Raw genomic sequence first — 7,463 nt, 5'->3', positions numbered from 1 at the left:
TCCTCGGACTCGGCCCTGAACTCCAGGGTGTTGCGGAACCCCGTGGTCTGTGAAGTCACACCCAGAGTGAGGTGGGGGGGTGGTGGTTCTACAGTGGGAAAGGGGAAAGAGCCATGTCAGTGGATAGGATGGAGGGGGACACTGACCTGAAGTGACGGCCTCTCTGCTAGCTTGCCTTGGATCCCTGGTGCCGTCCCCAGTCCCACACGCTCCGTAGCCTGAAGGCACCGGGATAGTAACCAGGACTCTTCAAGTTGCAATGCCAAAACTCAACTAAATCAGCTTAAGTCAATTGGGAAGTAGCTAAAATAGCCAGAAAACTCATATGCTCGATTGAGAAATCACACTAATTAAGTGTTATTTACTATATTACATAAAATTGTGACAGTTGGGCCAGAAGGTGGTGCAGCAGTAAAACTCAATGCTCTGCAAGACTGGCCCTCATGGGAGGGTTCCAGGTTCATATCCAGAGACCTCCCTGACTATGCCAGGCATGTGGATGCCCATGACCTGAAGCTGCCTGAGCCTAGGGGTGAATTGTGGAGTCAAGACCCTGCTCTGTATATATAATACAGAAAATAACATGAACCAATGGGTACCTTCATGTCCTTACTCATGTATGGCTACTTCCCCTACTAGATCTTATAAGTATTAAATCATTTTCAACGGCAAAGTCTTTGTATTTTAGTACTCTAACTGTACTTTTTTTTTTTTTTCTGGAGAGAGTTCTGCTATAGGGCATGTGCACTTGCTAGAAAAAGAGAGAGAAAGTGAGAAATCACCCCCCCCCCCGGGGGGGGGCAGGGATAGCCATGTTACAATCCTTTCTCCTCCATTCTCCTCTGGGGCCTTTGGGCATGCATGTGCATGCACCTGGTGTGAGTTTCAAGCCACCGGGTCTGGGACTCGAATTGTGGTTGACCATGTGGGAGTCCAGCGCCTCAACCATTACACCACCTACTGGCTCCTAACTGTACTTGTTTGCATTTTCATTTTGTACCAGGTGTCCCACAAATTATGTAGCCAGCCTACTCTTGAGCCCTCACCTTGGCGCACTGGGAGCAGTGGCTGGAATGGGGAAGCTCTTCTGGGGCGAAGACAGGGCCTTGAGGGAAGGAACTCTTCTAAGACTTGGCCTGCAGATGGCCATTTTCTTCATTTTCTTTTCCTGTTCTTTCTTTTTTTTTCGGGGGGACGGGGGCGAGGGGGGGAGATAGAGATATTTTTACTATAGGGCACATGTCCTCACCAGAGAGACAGAAAGTGATAAATCACCCCCAGGGAGATGGCCATGCCACAAATCCTTCTCCTCCAATCTCCTCTTGGGATTCTGGGCATGCATGCACATGCCCAGTGTGAGTTTTAAGCCACTGGGTCTGGGATTTAAACCACAATCAACTACTTACGAGTCCAGCAACGTAACCATTAAGCATCTGCTGGTCCCCAGATGGACATTTTCTACCTATGTCCTCATGTCCCTGTTGAGGGTAACATTCTCTACATTCTCTTTCTCTCTCCGGAAATAAATAAGTAAACGTGAAATGCAAACATATCACCAATAGCAGGAATTTTTTTTAGATACCATATAGACATCGCAGACATGAAAAGAAAATAAGGGTTCATATGAACAAAAAAATATTTTTTGGTCAATAAATTCAACGAGTTGGATAAAATGGACAAATTTCATGACTGACACCAACTACCAAAGCTTAATCAAGAAGAAATAACTGGGCCAACCCCGTAGTCTGGTGGTTAAGGGAGTTAGATTCCACATGGCTGACTGTGTGGTTCAGATCCCATATGGCTGATTGTGTGGTTCGAATCCTGGTCCTGGCAGCTTTAAAAACACACTGGGCATGTGCACACATGCCCAAATCCGGGCAGGATGGAGAAATGGAGAAGAAGGGATTGTGGTGTGACCATGCTCTACTGAAGGGTGCTTTCTTCTCTGTCTTCCCTGGTAAGCACATGTGCCCTCTAGCTCTATATCTATTAAATACATTAAATTTATGGGTAGAAAACTCAAAGTCCATGTGGCTCTACAGATAAACGCTAACAAGATTTAAGAAAGGAATACTACTGATTCTACACAAACTCCTCTGGAAAATTGAAGATGGTGGAATGCTTCATCCTATGAGACCAACGTTATCTGGACATAAAAAAATATTACAGGCAAAGAAAACTATAGACCAATATGTTTCATAAACACAGACACAAAAATTCTTTAAAGTTTAGCAAGTTGAATTCAGTAGTTTTGTGTTTTTTGTTTTTTGTTTTTTGTTTTTTTCCAAAAGGATAATACATCATAATCAGAAATGCAAGGCTGGTTAAATATTCAAAAATAAATCAGGATCATTCACCATATCAATAGAAAAAAATCATATGATCATCATAATAGATGCAGGAAAGCCCTTGACAAATCTAATATTGTTTTGAGATAAAATTCTATTTGAAAATAAAGGTAATTTTCTCAGTTGGATAAAAGGCATCTAAAAAAATCTCCAGCTAACATCATTTATAATGGGAAAATACTGAATACTTTCCACGTAACCTCAAGATCAAGGCAAGGATGCCCACTCTCACGATCTTTATTCAATTGTTCTAGACATTCTACCCATGCAATAGGAAACAAAAAGAAATATGGGATCATTGAAAAAGTTATGATGAACTTTTCCGTGCAAAAATGCATCATGACTTTTCTAACAACTCAATAAAAAGCAAACAGATTAGAAAAGAAGAAGTGGGACCAGCAGATGGTGTAATGGTTACATTGCTGGATTCCCACATAGCCGACCATGGTTTAAGTCCTGGACCCAGTGACTTAAAACTCACGTTGGGTATGTGTGTGTGCGTACCCAAAGTCCCAAGAGGAGAATGGAGGAGAAGGTATTGCAGTGTGGCATCCCCCCTGGAGGTTGATTTCTCAGTCTCTGGTTCTCTGGCGAATGCACACACCCTATAGCAAAAATTTCTAAAAAAGAAAAAAAAGACAGAAAGGAAGAAATGTAGCTGTCTTTATTCTCAGACAACTTTATTATCTATGTGGAAAATTCTAAAAAATAAAAAAATAGTCCTGGGGCCAGCACTTGGCGTAATAGCTGTGTCACTGGACTCCAGCGTAGTCAACCATGGTTCAAGTCCCAGACCTGGTGGTTTAAACTCATGCCGGGAGCTTGTGCATGCCCAAGATCCCCAGAGGAGAATGGAGGAGAAGAGATTGCAGCATGGCCATCACCCCCCCGAGTGCATGCGCCCTATAGCAAAAACCTCTAAAAAAAAAAATCCTAAGAACAAATAAAAGAATTTTGCAAGACTGCAGAACATAAGGTCAATATTTTTTAAAGGATTATTTATTTATTTTATTTATTGTCATTATTATTGTTATTTAATTTGACCAGAGAGAGAGGGAAAATGAGAAAGCAAACTACCAGATCTGGGACTCAAACCTCAGTTTGAGTAATATGAGTGTCCAGCACCTTATCCACCATGCCGCATGCTGGCTCCCATAAGGTCAATATTTTAAAACCAATTGTGGGCCTTCCCTGTGCCTAATGGGTAAAGTGTTGGGTCCCACTTGGCCCCAGCAGCTTGCAAAACATACTGGGCACTTGGATGTGTGTGTGTCTAAAACCCTGGCTGCATAGAGAAATGGGGGAGAAGGGACTGCAGCGTGAGCACATCCCACAGGGTGAGTTCTCTCTCATTCTCTCTCTCCCTCTCTCTCTCCCTCCCTCCCTCCTCCTCCTTTCTCTGGCTGGTGAACACACCCTCTGATAATTTTTTTTTTAAATTGTATTAAGAGAGAACCAGCAGTTAGCGTAATGGCTATGTCGCTGGACTTCCACGTAGTCGACCGTGGTTCGTGTCCTGGGCCTGGTGGCTTAAAACTCACGCCGGGCGCGTGTGCGTGCGTGCCCAAGATCCTGAGAGGAGAATGGAGGAGAAGGGATTGTGGCATGACCATCCCCCCTGGGGGGTGATTTCTCGCTTTCTGTCTCTCTGTCTCTCTCTGTCTGGCTGGCGAGCACACATGCCCTATAGCGAAAACCTCTCAAAAAAAAAAATTGTATTAAGACAATGAAAGGACAAGTCACACACTGGGAGAAAATATTTGCAAAAATCCTTATGACGCAAGGACTTACGTCTAACATATACAAAGGACTGGTTGGGGTTTTAATTGCTAGAGGGTGCATGCACTTGAGGGAGGTGGGAGGAAGCAACCCTGATAGCGTGTGGTCATGCTGAAATCCCTTCTCCATTTATCCAGCTTGTCAGAATGTTAGCCATGCACACCGACGTGCCCTATGTGTGTGTCAAGATGCTGGGGCTGGGATTCGAGCTGTAGTCAACATCTAAGGTCCAGAGGTCCAGCTCCCTTAACCACTATTCTACAGGGTCAGTCCTACAAAGAATTCTTAAAACAAGGAGAGGGGCCAGCAGGTGACATGGTAGTTAAAGCACTGGACTCCCACATGGCCAACTGCAGTTAGAGACCTGGACCTGGCAACTTTAAAATCACGCAGGGCATGTGAGTGTGCGTGCCCCAAGTCCCAGGAGGAGAATGATGGGGAGAGATTGTAGCAGGGCCATCCCCCTAGGGGGTGATTTCTCGCTGCTTCTCTGTGGTGAGTGCGTGCACCCTATGGCAAAAAACTAAAAACAAAACAACCTCAACAACAAGAAAACAACCCAACTGAAGAAGACACTTCACCAGACAAGACATACAGGTAGCAATAGTATATGAAAAGACCCTCAACATATATGCTATGAGAATTAAATAATCCATCCATTAAAACAACACAGAGCTATCACTACGCACCTATCAGGAAGGCTAAAATCCCAAACGCTGACAAATGCTGGTGAGGAGGTAGAGCAGTGAGAACTTTCATTTATTCCTGGCGGGAATAGGAAACATACAGCATTTGGAACGCTGTTTGGCAGTTTCTCACAAAGCTAACCATATGCTTACCATCCAGAAATCATGTTCCTAAATATTTACCTAAATGAGTTGAAAACAAAAAGCTGAGCCAGCTTGTGGCGTGGTGGCTAAGGCGGCTGTATCTCACACGGCCAACTGTGCTGTTCGAGTCCCCGACCTGGTGGCCTGCTGAGTACGTGTGCGTGTGTACCCCAAACTCCAGAGAAGAATGGAAGAGAAGGGGTTGCAGTGTGGCCAACCCCCATGGGGGGATGCGTTCTCATTATCTGTCTCTCACTCTCATTCTGTATCTCTCCAACCAGCGCATGTCCTATAATTGGGGGGTGGGGGGGAGCTGCATATTTATATGAATATTTATATATTATAGCTTTACTCATAATTGTCAAAAACTGGAAGCAACTGGGACCAGCAGGTGGTGTGGTGGTTAAGGCACTGCACTCCCACAAGGTGACTGCGGTTAGAGTCTCAGACCCAGAGGCTTCAAACACGCTAGGTGTGTGTGCGTGCGTGCCCAAAATCCAGAGGAAAATAGAGGAGAAGGGACTGCAGTGTGGCCAGTCTCCCTGGGGGATGACTTCTCATTTTCCCTCTCACTGTCTCTTTCTCTCTTTCTGGTGAGCGTACACGCCCTATGGCAAAAAACCTTTAAAAAAAAAACGGAAGCAACCAAGATGTCCTTTGTGTCCTTTAACAGATAAGTGGATGAAACAAACTGTGGTACATCCATTCAATGGAATATTATTCAACAGTCAGAAAAAATAAACTGCCAAGACACAAAAAGACATGGAGGAACCTTAAACACATACTGCTAAATGGCAAAAGTCAGCCTAAAAGGCTACACACATTATGATTCCAACTCTATGGTCTGGAAAAGGCACAGTGTAGAGACAGCCAAAGATCTTTGGTTGCCAGAGGTTGGGAAGGTGAGGGTGGAGCATGAATAGAAAGAGCACAGGAGGGGCAGGCAGGTGGTGTGGTGCTAAAGGCGCTGGACTCGCACATGGCCAACTGTGGTTCAAATCCTGGACCTGGTGGCTTGCTTTCTCTCTCTCTATCTCTCTCTGATCAAACTGGAAAATAATAAGAAGAAGAAAAAAAGTTAAAATCAGGACCAGCATTTAGCGTAATGGCTATGTCGCTGGACTACCATGTAGTCGGCTGCGGTTCGCGTCCCGGACCCGGTGGCTTAAAATTCACACCGGGCGCGTGTGCGTGCGTGCCCAAGATCCCAAGAGGAAAACAGAGGAAAAGGGATTGCGGACTGGTCATTCCCTCTGGGGGGTGATTTCTCGCTTTCTATCTCTCTGTCTCTCTCTGTCTGTCTGGCGAGCGCATGCGCCCTATAGCGAAAACCTCTCAAAAAAAAAAAAAGTTAAAATTATTTTTTTTAAAGTGAGCATGGGAGAGATATAGAGCAATGAAACAGTTATTGTTATTTGTTAACTGTTATCTGTATGATACTCTTTTTTTTAAAAATAATTATTTATTTTTTAAAGAATTATTTTATTTAACTTTATTTATTTATTTATTTTAATTTGACCAGAGAGGGACAGAGTGAGAAAGTAAGAGAGAAAGAGAGAGAAAGTGAGAAAGCAAGGCACTAGGTCCAGAACTCGAACTGCAGTCGGCCATGTGGGAACCGAGTGACCGGCCCCGTGCCCTCTGCCGACTCCTGTATAAAATCCAGTGGTGGCTACGTGGCAGTACGTATCTGTCAAAGCCCCTGGGACTGTCCACCACAAGGAGCGAGCTGTGATGTAAGTACGGGCCTCAGTGACCGTGTATCGATAGGCCTTGTACACGTCACGACTCATCGGTTGTAACAGATCCCAGGGAGGGCACACACGCTGCAGCAGGAACGATTTTCACCAGCTCGATGGGCAGGCTTTCCTTACTTTAGGTTGCTCGCTGATTATTCTGAAAGCAGTGGTGGCTCCAACTGGATCTCTGTAGTTGACACCAGGAGCAGCACCGGGTGCAACAACCCATCACCTTTGTCCTTTTTGCAGGGCATCCCCAGAGAAACTCTGCAAGTCTGCAAAGACCCTGGCCTGCAGGCTCCTCCACGTATGCGCGTGGTTCCTTTCATCTTTATTAAAGTGGTGCAGGCGAGTTACTGAGATTGATAGTGTGAAAGGGACGCTAAGTGCTAGGGTGACATTCAGGTCAGAAAGGAGGTGCTACCTGGGAGCTGCTGAGAGGATGGCTGGGAGTGAGAAGTGAGTGGCTGGCCCTGGGGCGCTGGGAGGGTCCTCGTCTCTCTGTTTGTTTCTTTCTCCCGGCAAAGCAGCACGTCTGAGCCCTCCGTCTTCATAGCTAACTCCTGGAATCACTGACGAGCCTGCCCTTCTGCCACTCCGTTTGCTCCATAGCCTTTGACCGCACGCTCTTTGGGGGCCTTTTCCAGCCCATCTTAGCTGGCCCTCACCCCAGCACCGGTGCCCTGCTGCCCACTGTCCATGCGTGTCTTCTCACACAGGAGCTGGCGGCGCTTTGCTGGTTTTCTTTTTCTCTTTCTTCCTTT

The sequence above is a fragment of the Tupaia chinensis genome, unplaced genomic scaffold (assembly GCF_000334495.1).
Source record: "Tupaia chinensis unplaced genomic scaffold, TupChi_1.0 Scaffold144276_1, whole genome shotgun sequence".
NCBI lineage: Eukaryota > Metazoa > Chordata > Mammalia > Scandentia > Tupaiidae > Tupaia > Tupaia belangeri.
The sequence above is the reverse complement of the archived record's forward strand: the minus strand, read 5'-3'. Positions refer to the sequence as shown.